Source organism: Crocodylus porosus, unplaced genomic scaffold (assembly GCF_001723895.1).
Source record: "Crocodylus porosus isolate Cpor-Errol unplaced genomic scaffold, CroPor_comp1, whole genome shotgun sequence".
Classification (NCBI taxonomy): Eukaryota; Metazoa; Chordata; order Crocodylia; family Crocodylidae; genus Crocodylus; species Crocodylus porosus.
Genome location: NW_017728915.1, coordinates 14,163,617 through 14,176,366, shown reverse-complemented (window position 1 = coordinate 14,176,366; position 12,750 = coordinate 14,163,617). Strand labels below are relative to the sequence as shown.

General features: G+C 40.5%; 1 long non-coding RNA gene across 1 annotated transcript in view; it reads right to left on the bottom strand.

Annotated features, from left to right (window-relative positions):
* Nucleotides 1–403: 403 nt before the first annotated feature.
* The window catches only part of LOC109310784, a 25,057-nt gene continuing 12,710 nt past the window's right edge, over nt 404–12,750 (bottom strand). Inside the window, exon 3 of the long non-coding RNA XR_002101312.1 lies at nt 404–494. This is a non-coding gene — a long non-coding RNA (uncharacterized LOC109310784). The remainder of the gene's footprint in view (nt 495–12,750) is intronic.

Here is a 12,750-nt window from a genome sequence, read left to right as displayed (position 1 = left end):
CAGACCTGCCATTCCCTACCTCCCAGTACCCCAGTTCCCCACTCCCCGCTCCTCAGCTTACTTTTGGCTCCCAGGATAACAGGCAGTGAAGATGAAGCTGCGTGCCCAGCCCCTGCTCCTGCCATTGTTTCTACCACTCTTTGCGTGAGGTGGGGAGCCACATGTAATCTGAGGGACACAGATGAGCTGAAAGAGCTGGAGAAGAGCCCCAGCGGGGAGGGGGGCACTGAGAGGCAGGAGCGAACCCTGAGGGGCAGGAAGGGAGAGTCCCTGGGGCAGAGGAGGCAGGGGAGAACTCCGAGGGGCAGGGGGTGGGACCAGGAACAAAGGGGAACAGGGAGCAAGGGGCAGGAAAAAAGCCTGGAAGAGGAAGGAAGGGATTCTAATCGTTCTTACCTCAAGGCCTCTGCTGGCTTGAACATGTGGCTGCTCCAAACCTGAGCTAGCACTTCAGAAGAACCTATGAAGTTTGTAGTTTCATGACATCTAGAGGCCTTTTTTAAAAAAAATCATCATGGTTCACTAAAATGTGAGCATGCACATGTGCAAAAACACAGTTAGGTAGTTCTCATAGATGAGTAAGCTATGCTTCTTTATGGAAGTAGTCAATTACCAATGGGATTTAATGAGAAAAAAAGAAATAAAACTTTTTTTTTAATGCATTTTGCTAGGTGGTGGGAATTTCTGTGCAAGAACAGAATAGCATTATATTCTCTTCAGTTTAAACGTCTTAAATTTCAAAATATCCCACACTTTACAAAGGTCAGAGTTCTTATAACATGCAGGAAGATTAATGGTCTGTTTGTTTGTTTTTTTTATTTCATAGATCTAAGGAATGTTTTACATCCCAGTGAAATTATCAGATTTGATTTAAGGTTCTGTCTGACATCTAACCAATCTTTGATTCTAACTAGACTAATCCAGGATATAAGTGAAGATTGTTTCTTGTCAAAGAGATGTTCTTTTTCAGCACTACATATATTTCCATGAAAAAGCTAAGGAGGAAAATGATCAATGAGGTAGAATCATAAGCTCCCACAGAAGTTTTTCTCTTTTCTGGAATAAAGCATTTTGGAAGAACTAAAAAAGCAAAGTCCCCCAAAATTCATTTCATTATCAATTGTGACAATATTTACTTTGCTTCTGCAAATAATAAGCATAAACATATTTTATTTTTATCTGATTAATTTATGCCTCAAGTTCTCATTACATTAATTAAAAAACTTAAAACCAATGACGTTTGCTTTTACCAGATATTTCTTTTCTAATTTTGATACATAACTAGACATTCCAGGGGCAAGCTTTAGATGGACTTTTGTTTTTTCAAATGTTGCCAGAACTTTTCTCACCTTAACTAGAAATTAAAATTAAACTAAGTTCCTTTAAAACTTTGGAAAGTTCAAAGCCACATTTTCAAAGGAATTTAGGTACCTGAAGCACAGATACGTGGTGTTGGAAATCTCACTAGGAACCCTAGGGGCCCACCTAGCATTGAATCCCACTAGATGCCTATCTGCAATTTTAAGCACTATATTACCAATAAAAATCTGTCCCACAGTAAAAACTACTCAATAATTTATAGTTAAACATTTATTTAGATAACCTGATGAATTTTAATCATCTTTAATTATCTGAAGATGAAAGCATACCATTTTCATAGGCAACCATGAGTTCAGAACCAATATCCTGGTTTCAGATATGATTTTTGGGCCAGCTTTGTTAAGATATCGGGATACCTAGCATAATTTTCTAAATTTTCTGAATGACACCATTCAGTTCCATTGATGTTAATGGGAATTAAATGCTTATGAGATTTTGAAAATCCCACTACATATATAAAGCACTTAAAAATATAACTTTTAAGGACTCATTTGTGCAGTCTGTGGTACACATTGGTTACAATGAGCATTTGATTGGCACTTTGTAATTTTAATTTCACTTTATGAAGTCAGTTATGCTTGTGCAGTGTGGATGCAAAATGAAAGAACTAAGAGTAGAAGTGGAAGAAGTAGAACACAGGAATCCTAATTTCTAGTCATTTGCTATAATTTAGATACCATCCGCTGTTTTCTTAAGAAGTTTAATGATGAATGTGGGTGCTACATTCAGTTTATGTGACCAACCTGGGGTCATTGTCAGTGCCTGTTTTATGTTGATTGTTACCTTTTTTTTGAAGTCACTGAGACCAATTTTTTTCAAAGTTTAGTGAGTATATTTATCAAATGCTAATCCAAAATCAAGTTTTGCTTTCTTTTGTTGACCTGGATAATATTCAAGGTATTTGCTGCCTAAAAGTTATGGAAGGCAGGGTTGCAACTTTAGCAATCATAATTAAGGAAAATAAAGAACGGGCAATATTGGCTGCATTCTAGAAAAAATCAATCTTGCTTGAAAAAGAATACAATGCTATTAATTGGTGGTTGTATTTTATAAAGGTTGTTAGGCTGACAGTGATAGATAGTACCTTGAGTACAGAAAAAAAAAACATTGATTAAATCACAACTTATATTAGCAGACAAACTTCTGAATTTCATACTTGTCAAGAAGGCTCCAGTGCTTGTTTGTTTGCCTTTGTTTTGTTTTGTTTTTAGGCCTGAATGAGAAGCTAGGATTTTGAAAACGAGTCTTTCATTTAAAGTGAATGTAGACTGGGAAACAATTTTGTCAGGAGTAGGTATGCCTCTTAAATAAAAGCTGGGAATGCACTTTGATAAAAATGTAAAAGGAGGAATTCTTTGCTAATGAATGAGGCACACCAGGATCACTTTGCTTGAAGGGTTAACCTTGCCTCTCAAGATTTGGTGTATACAGCTCAGTTATGTGGTTTTCTGTAAGTGGCGTAGTTTAGATTGGTAGTGAACAGAGCACATGTTTACCCCTTGCAGGGGAAGTGGGGGAGGTAAATCTTAGACTGGATTCCACCATTTTGAAACCAGTTTCTGTGTACCAAACTTCTGTTCTAAACAGGAATAGACAAGTGTTCAATCACTTATACCAGTAAAAGTGTAATGTCTATACTTGGCTTTCAAGATAAAGGACATTGGTTAGAAAAAACAACATTTATATTGTAACTTTTAGTGTCATGTGATGCTGCAATCTGGGAAAGTTGTAATTCTTAAAATACTATTATAACAGCCTAGGTCTATAAGTATATTGATACTACCATATATTTACTAAAATACAACATATTTCCCTCCCCCGCCACCCTCAGCATGGGGAAAAGAGTCCTTCATTTTATTTGCATACAAAGTGAGGACTTTGGGGGAAGTTTAACTGTGGCTGTTTCAATTTTGACTCTGATCCTTAACCCACAGCATCTTCTTTCTCCCACTCTGCTTCCCCTGTGTAGTTTTCACACCCCCACCCCTTTTCTTCCCCCTTGTGAAGCTCAGCTCAGCTCCAGCTCAGGCTGGAGTCTCTCCCAGACACAGAGCACATGGAAGCTCCTTCTCCTGCATGGCTGATGGTCAGTACTGACACTGCTGCGTGGGCAGGCAGGGGCTGAGATAACCTGTGCTCTGCTCCAGGATGGAGCAGCCCAAGTAGCATCTGACAGCAAGGTGCGGGAGGGTAAGAGGCAGAGACTGGAGAATGAGGGGGAGGAGAAGCAGAGTGGGGTGTTGTGGGGAAAGGGGCAGAGACTGGGGGAGAAGAGGGAGAGAAGGCAGGGACTAGAGGGAGTGGCAGTGAGGAGCAGAGATTGTGAGCTGGGAGCAGGGGTTATGGGTGGCAGGGTGGGCAGGAAGGCTTCAGGGGAAAGAAGTGGCAGGGGCAGAGGAGTAGGGGGCACCTGACCCCACCCCCAGCCACTGCTTTCCCTGCTGTAACAATGCGCGGGGGGATTCAAGACAACTGTCCAATACTTAGATTCCATACCTGGAAAATTATAACAAAATTTATATATTTTCCATACATAGAATCTAATTCTTGGGGGGGGTTGTCTTATATTCAGGGTTGTCTAATATTCAAGTAAACGCAGTAATACCAACATCCTCTCTTCTCCTTTTTCTGCATTTAAAAAGATGTACCTATATAGTGCCTAAAACTCAAGCAGTTTTCCAAATGCTATAATTTTTAGCTTATCTACTACATTTGGTTCAAAACACTGATTGAATACTGACAACAAAATGTATCTCATCCTCAACAGCTAGACTGCAAGGTATTATCCAGTGCCAATTTCTGGTGCTATAACTCCCACAGTACAGTTTTTGCAGTGTTGTTACATTAATATGTAGAGTCTGTCACATTGTAGAGCAGATAGCTGTTGAATGTGTCTTTTAGAAAGTCTGGTTTGGATCATTAATGCTTCCTATTACTGTCATATCACTTTGTTGGCCCAGTAACAGTAAGGTGACCTAGAATCTGGGCCTTTCACCATCTATGTGTTATCTTTATGTCAATAGCACTATAGCCCAAATTGCCTCATTATCTCTTGAATTAGTCTTGCATATGTGTGGAGCAGAAACAAGGACAGTGAAAACCCTATAGAAACTTGCAAGACAGTTTCTCCAGAACAAAACATAAAATCCTCTGGGACCTTTCTGGAAGAAAAAATAGAACTAACCTGCTGACTGTCCTCACTTAAAGAGACGCCATACAGCTTTGTCCATAAAACACAGTGTCTAAGAGACACCAGCCCTTCACACATCAGTAAGAAGTTCAACCATCCAATAAACTAAAGTAGTGTCTATGTAATAAGTAAATTTGAAGTCAGATTGAGAAAAGGCTAGGACATCTGATAATTGTAGATAAGCAGAGTTGCCTCTCTACTTCCTTCTCAGAAGCCTGGCCCCACAATGACAGCTTACAGGAGACAGAATGATATTTAGTGAACACCAAGAGTTGATTATTTAAGTAAATGCCTACAGGTGTATTCTTTCACAGACCACAGCTCCCTATACTAGTAATATGAATAGGCTATCAGAAACTTACTTTCCTATAATTGGACTAATCCTGGATGCAGTTTTAACAAAGTGTAAAATAACCAGTATAACACACACCATGGAACATGTTACCATGATTAATTTGAGGATTTTAGGGGAAGGTTTTTTGTAAACTGGAGAAAACAGCAGCACCTTTCACCTATTATATAAGTCTTGAAATTAATTTATTCCAAGTGAACATGGTTTTTTGGTTTATATTTACTTCCCAACATGTTTCACAGTGTTACTTTGACAACAACTTCCACAGTTTTTGGCAGTACCTTTTCAATCGCAACCCCACTTCATAGTGGCTTCAACATTTTCTGACTTACAATGGTGGGATGTTAAAAATGTACTGTAGTAGGTATATTATATTGCTACAAGTACAATGAAAACCTGTGACATGCCATTATTATTTGAATGGGGCCTGTGGCTGTGGAAAGACTGAACATTCAAATTAAAATAGTGTGTTTAAAGGCTTGATAGACTAAAGATACACAGGTGTTTTCATTCCCATAGGCCAAACAACCCGATGACACTTTGGGATGTTTCCTCTGCATGTGCCACTTTACACAGTAAAAAAATAATTACATAAAAACCATTGTTAAAGGTATGTTGCTTACCAGTGCATGTCTCCACAATCTTTTCCATTCGTTCATTGCCAGATGCTTAACATCATTATAAAAACCAGGCATGCATGACTTTTTGTTTGTTTGTTAAGTTTTGCATAGTAATCAAGTGCTAATTATGTAAATGTTAGTCCCATACCAGAATGGGTAGTGTGGGCTGAACTTATTTTTAAGTGATCTTATGCAGCAATTTAGAATAAAGTCTTGAAGAAAAATGGCAGGTCCTTGGATCAAACCTAACCCCAGCATAATATACACACGAAACAAGCAGTTCCATAGCTCAACCAATGTCTTCCACAGTGATTGCAATACTAAAGAAGAGGACATGCCAGCTTCTAATGAAATCAGTGGTACCAGTTTCCAGTGCTGGATATGGTAATGGGAACACAGTAGACTGGTATCAAGAGCAACTGTGCCTCTGAAATCCTTTTGTAGCATGGGGCAAGAGGGACATAAAGTATTTCATAGCTGACCAAGAACTGATGAGATGTCTGAAGGGCAATACTGATAGCAAGAAACTGGAGCTAAGCAAGATGATTCCCCTTTCCTCCTCTACCATATATTTCCATTCTTGTTCTTGTTTTATCTTCTGTTGATGGCAGGAAATCAAGAAGAAACAGGAATATTTCTACCAACTAGGGAAAGAATTTGATTTCTCTAAAATTAGAATTTGCTAAAATACCATTCCTCGGTGGTAAATATTTGTATTTATCATTCTCAATATTTATAACAATGGAGTGAAGGATATAGCTAGAGTGTCAAACTATATGTATCTGTTTCACAGGTAGAAAAAGCATTCTGAAGTCCAAGTGAGAGCTCATGGCTGAGGATGCCATGTACAGGATGTGATCGACACCTTCCATGGGAAAAGTGCACAGCAGAGAACTACCTGAACTGGGCAGAAATGAAAGAAGCAGGGCTTGGTGCCTAAATAGTCAGCCTGGACACACACCGATGAAATCCTGAGAAAGGTGTTCTGGTTTTGTTTTTAATCTATGAGCTAAATTCAACATTGGTATATTTATGTAAATTGTCATCGAGTTAACTGGGATGCACTTGCTTCTAGGAGCATGCACCCCATGTTTTTGACCTTCCTTTCAAGTTTTTCATACAGTAAAGTGTATTATAAGTTTATATTTAAAAATCAGGAAAAATATTTTAAAGAACAATATCACCACTTAAAAGAATGCATATACAAGTTTTTGAGACAAGTATACACCTTGGAAACAACTGAAAAAATGCTTCCCTCAGTACTTTAGGAAACTGAGATACATTTTGTATCATTAATACCTGATCAGCCTTAAGTATCATTACCTACTAGTCTAAACTTGCATGATATTAAACCCTATTCAAACACCAGATGTCAGTATTGTGCTTACATTATACCTATTTGGTTCGAGAGGCATATTACTCTTTCCAGTGTATGACTAAAAACAAAAGATTTTAGAAGCTTGTTCATATACTATGTCACAAAAAATATTTCAGATTTCTTCCTTAAAATATATGCCTGCTGGAATAGTTGGATATATTCAATTTACCAGAGATTTTGGGAACTAGGGGTGATTTGAGTCAAATGCACTCTCCACCTCTATTTCATAAAAAAACTATCTATAAAGTGATAACAATTCTGTCAAAGTGAGTCTGCTTTGTTCCAGTGTCACGAGCATAGAAGGTGAATGATGGATTTTCTGATATTTGTTAAATGTTGTGTGATACCAGTGATTAACAGGCTGGTTAAATGAACTGTCATAGAGACCTGCTATAATCTACTTTTCACAGTAGAGGTCTCTGTATTGAAAAAAAATCACTCAGTGAAACTAGAACAAGATTAAAAATTAAAGAAAACAAACATCAGTCAAGTGATCATAAGGGATCTAAGACTATGCCCACTGAAACAACAAGAGGATTCTGACAGAAGAAAAATACTGAGCTATGAGGAACATGAAATAAATTGTAATTCAGTAGTTCAAGAGCCCTCCTAATCATCTTTATTTGATAAAATCAGTGTATGTGCTGATATTTGAAAATCCATGTGCTATATTCCAAATCAGCAAACAAACAGAACTTCCTGTTGCCAACAATTAAATTCCATTTCAGCACATGATCATGTCTCGCTGAAACGAATGTGAAAGTTTAGCACATGCTAAAGAATTTCGCTGAATCAGTCTTACACATTAAGATTAAAAAATGGCAAAAGCAAAGACTGATCACACAGATAATCTCTTGGAATTCTCCAGATTTTTAGATCATTTTGTAAATACACACACTTAAATTTATTTTCATTGATGTCATAGAACAACTTCTGCTGTTTTTGGTTTCATCCACAAGATGGAGTAATGAGATTTATGCTGGCAGAAAAAGCTTATTGGTTTGGTAACTGAATTTCTTTCTCTGTTAGTTAGACATTATATCAAAGTAAAATATACACTATATACTATATATATTTGTAATAGAAGAAGATTTTTTAACTTCCTTATGTAACTTGATACTATCCACTGAGGTGACAAATGGTGCAGAAGTTATTGACCAGGGAATTAATATGTTACATAGACTAAAATGTAATATAGATGGCCAGATGAAAAGCACTGTCCAGCTTTATCATTTGACAGTGATAGAGGCACAATCACTCTGATCTTTCTAGCTCAGGAAAGAGGCCAGGTATCCCAGCAAAGAAGAAAACCCAAGCTATCGCAGGAGAAGATACTTATTGCTCTATATTTAATGTAACATGGGGAGAAAAGGCAGGACCAGAGTTTAAGTAACAATCTTCACTTTAATCATTTGTGTAATCATTTTGTGCACATTTTAGTAGTATATAACTCATGCATAGGACCTTCTATAATGATAAGGCACATCACCTGGAGAAGAAAACTGGTTGTCTTTCCCACATTATCTAATAATTTTCAGTGAAAAAAGGAAGGATCAAGATGGGGTGAACACACAGAAATGTAACAACTGCTACAGGGATAAGTAGCATAGAGAATAAGAGTAGAGTGTGATGCTAGTAGTCTTCTAAATCATGTCTAATTAAAGCTTCAGATCAAAAGCAGGTGTTACAGCAAGTTGAATTTACCCCTTGACTTTCTACTCTCCCCATCTCAATCATTGTCTTTGTTCTGATGCACAAGTGTTTCTAGCATAGAGCAAACACAGCCAGTGCATCAGATTAAATCTTTTAACCTCTCCTTTTCAAGGCAAACAGAAGGACCCTCCTACCAAGTCATTCCTGCTGCTTTTCATATAATCCATGTTTGCCACTGATTGGGAGTGTCTGCATGAGATGTTTTACTTAACATTAGAACAAATTACTGTAAGTGTTCCATCTACACGTGCAGGTGCTTACTGTGAAGTAATTTGCTCAAACCACAAGTAAATTTGCTACCTGTAAATACAAGTAGCAAATTTACTCAGAAGTAATTACTATACAGTATGGTACATGTAGATGGCTGACTGGGATCAAATGTGATCCCAACCCCTGAGGCAGTAGAGTACGGGAGATTGCTGGCTGCTGCTGGGGAAGGTTCTGTCACCAGAGCCTAGACAGGGACAATGTGCCCATGCCTCAGCAGCAGGGAGCTCCCAGCACCCACTCCATAAGGGGCAGGGAGATTCTTTTCTTTTCTTTCTTTTTCTTTTCTTTTCTTTTCTTCTTTTTATAATCTCCCTGCCCCCACTCCTTGATCTATGAAACTATGAAACTATGAAACTATCATGGAGTCGAGGCTGGGAGGTAAAAATCTCTGGGCTCACCCATCGGGGCTGTGCCATGGTGGCAGCAGCTGTGGCCCCCAGCTTGCTGCACCGGGCAGTGCTTGCTGCTGCTGCCCAGAGCACGAGCTTAGTGCGGCAAGCAGGGGGGTGCAGCTGCTGCCACTGTGGTGCAGCCCTGATGGGCGAGCCCAGAGCTGCTGCAGGGCCCAGGCTGGCAGCGGGGTGGGTTACAAGCTGGTGCTGAGCACAGGGGGAAAGCGGCCCCTCACATACCCCATGGCCAGCACCCTGCACTGCAGCCACTCACAGCCTACACGTGGGGCTGCCTGTGCATGCTCAGGATAGCCCCGCACAAGCTGAGAGCAACTGCAGCAGGGAGCTCTGGGCACAGGATGGGGGAGAGGCTGCTTTTCCCCCATGATCAGCACCAGCTCCTTCCCTACCAGTGAGCAGGGGTTGGGGCTTCATGCTGACCCCCTGCCTGTACTGTGGGGTTGGGTGGTGGGGGGCATTGGGAGTGAGCAGGTGTGGGAGCAGGGCCTGCACCTGTGTCCCAGGGCCAGTGCCAGCAGGGCCCAGAGCAGGGCAGCAGGGGTACAGGGTCCCGGCTGGCAGAGTCTCTGTGGAGCCAGGCCAGCTCCCCCATCTCTCTGCTGGTGCAGCCCAGCTCAGCTCCACAGATCCCTGCCAGCCTGCACCCTGCTTTGGGCTACACCAGTGCTGGCCCTGGGACATTGGTCCCAAGATGGTGACCAGGGGACAGGGCACCTGTCAAGAGGTGGGCCTACCCATGCAGCCTTTGACAGCTTGCCAAAACTTGGCAAGTGGACCTCTGCCTGAAATAATTGCCCATCTCTGTTATAGTACATTGCTATAGTGACACAACTGCTAAAAATAACCATGTGCCACCAGGATGGTGCAATAATGGCTGTTACTACACCATCATGTAGTACTTCCTAAAGCAAATAGTAAATGAAGGCACAGTAACAACTCCACCATGAGAGGCACATGTAGACTCATCCCTAGAGAACTGCCAATAAGTTTTTTATTGCCATTAAGGTCATAAAAAGTGCCCCATGGTAGTGGTTCTTTTGGATAGAATCCATGGCTGCTGTTGCAGTCCTGACCTATGAAGTCAGTGAATAAGGAAAGGATATTCTGGCAAAGCCAAACCAAGTCAACAACTATAATAGAGAAAACTCCACACACCATCAATAGAATTGTCCATTGATCACACAACAGCATTACTTTTAGAAGGAGATGTATTGTTTAATCTGTATTCTGAATGTATTCAAGGCAAACAATATTGATCAATTACTTCATCACAACTGTCTTGTGTAAAGAGAGATTGAGATATACAACATGAGTCTAGATAGAACGCACCTTGGGGGTGGAGTCTAGTGGTGTTGGTAGTAGTTTGTATGTTGCAAATGTTAATAATTGGGCACCGGAGAGTATTTAATCAATAAGTCAGACTGTGAAGTGATGTTTCTCTTCTCCAGTAGCATCTGTGAAATACTAACTGGTGAACAGCTTGGTAAATTCAGGCTGCCTTTTCTCAGAACCAAAATTAACTGTTTTGTACTGCCCTGAATTTTCCATATGCTTTGTGAATAAGATTAATTGGATTCAGTCTGGATTAGCCAGTTTCTTGGCAGCAGATAGTTCAGAGGGAGCAAAAGTAACATTTTTTATGGTTAAATTTCATCCAGCTACTTATCCCTAAAGGAGAGGGAGAAGACTGTGATGTACAGCTTGGAAGATGATACTATTGCCAAGGTTGTATAGTTTTAGACAGGGTTATGCCACACCAATGAACTGTTATTTTTTTTAACTTTGCTTCCACTAAACAATTAAATCATTGGCCACTATGTTCACAAAGACAACCTTAAAAAAGTGAGCTTCTGTATTCATGTCTCCTGGATCTGTAGATAGCCTGAAACCACAGCTTTGGGAGTGGGAACTACCCTACTTATCTCAGTTCAGATTAGTTCAGAAGACTGGTCATGATCCTTAACATGTCAACATTGTTAACTACATCACTACTGATAAAAACGCATAAGACGTACATCCCCATGCACAAAGGCATGCGTTTCCAGGGCCACAAAAAGCAGTGGTGCACATTTGCACTAGTGATTTGTGCACCAGGGCACACCCCTGCATATACAGTCCGGCACATGCCAGATTGTCCTGGGTGTGGTAGGGGAGGCCACGGCCAGCATCTGTCCTGGCCCCAGCAGCCTTATCTGGGGACCTGGGGGGGTTCCTATGGCAACAGCAGTGCCTATCCTGCCAAATAGAGCCTGCTGGTAGCCAGAGTGTGACTCTGGATGGCCAGGCTCCATTTCTGGTGTATGTAGCTGCTGTGTACACCACACTGCTTTTTTTTTTTTTTTGGATTCTGTGACATCCCAGTATCAAATTTTGGTGCTGTGGTGCAAATTTGTAGTGCAATATACAGTTGCACATGCACTGCATTCAGTTTATAATGCCAAAAACAAGTCTGAGATGACGCAAACCACATATGTATATGTGTCTAGGCATGCCTAAGGAGGTCACATGGTCATAAAGTTCTGTATAATCTATTGCTAATTGACCTCTCATTCAGGTGTCATGAATCATAGTGCCATTTTCCCTTGCTACTCTGACTTAAACCAAAAAGAATGACACAGGAAAAGCAAAGCAGGGTGGTCTCCCCTGAACTGACTAACCATCTCTATTCTAATGGTAAGCATAGGGACACTCAGTTCTTCCCTAGTTAAAGTTTACTAAGGGATGTTTAAAATCAAATAGGAAATCAAATAGATATGGCTGCACTAATTATACCCATTTAATTTTTTCACTAATTGCTTCCATAAAGTCTAGAAACATTTTTAGGATGAAAGTGGAAGTTCTAGTCGCTGATGCTACGTCTATGCCTATCCACCTATCTGACCCTCATCATTGTACTCGGCATGTCTACACAAGGTGTTTACTGAAGAGTTGCCTAATTAGCTCCACAGTAAAATGTCACTGTCTACACATGCAGCGCTATTATAATGAAGTAAACTAATTAACTCCACCATAGGATAGTACTGCCAAACACAAGTACTATTCTATGGCAGACTTATTCACTCTACTGCAACACCCATATAAATGAGGCCTGTGCACTTCAGATTCAGCTAGGTCAGGGGACAGTGATTTAATTCAGTGATTTGAATAACTGTCCCAAATTGATTCAGCCGAATCTGATTCGGAGATTCAGACACTGCCAAATCGGCCTAATCTCTGAATCGGACAGGCCCCATCCCCTGACCGCTCTCCCAGCCCTGTCAATGGCTTCCAGCTCCCTGCTCTTTAAAAAATAAAAAGCCCCAGACTCACCAGCTCCTGCTAGGTGGGAAGGGGGGAGATCCCTGCTGCCACCACTCTGCCACAAGCTCTGAGAAGCCCAATGGACACTGCAGCCGCCGGTGAATTTTTTTTTTTTTTTTTTTAAAGAACCTAGC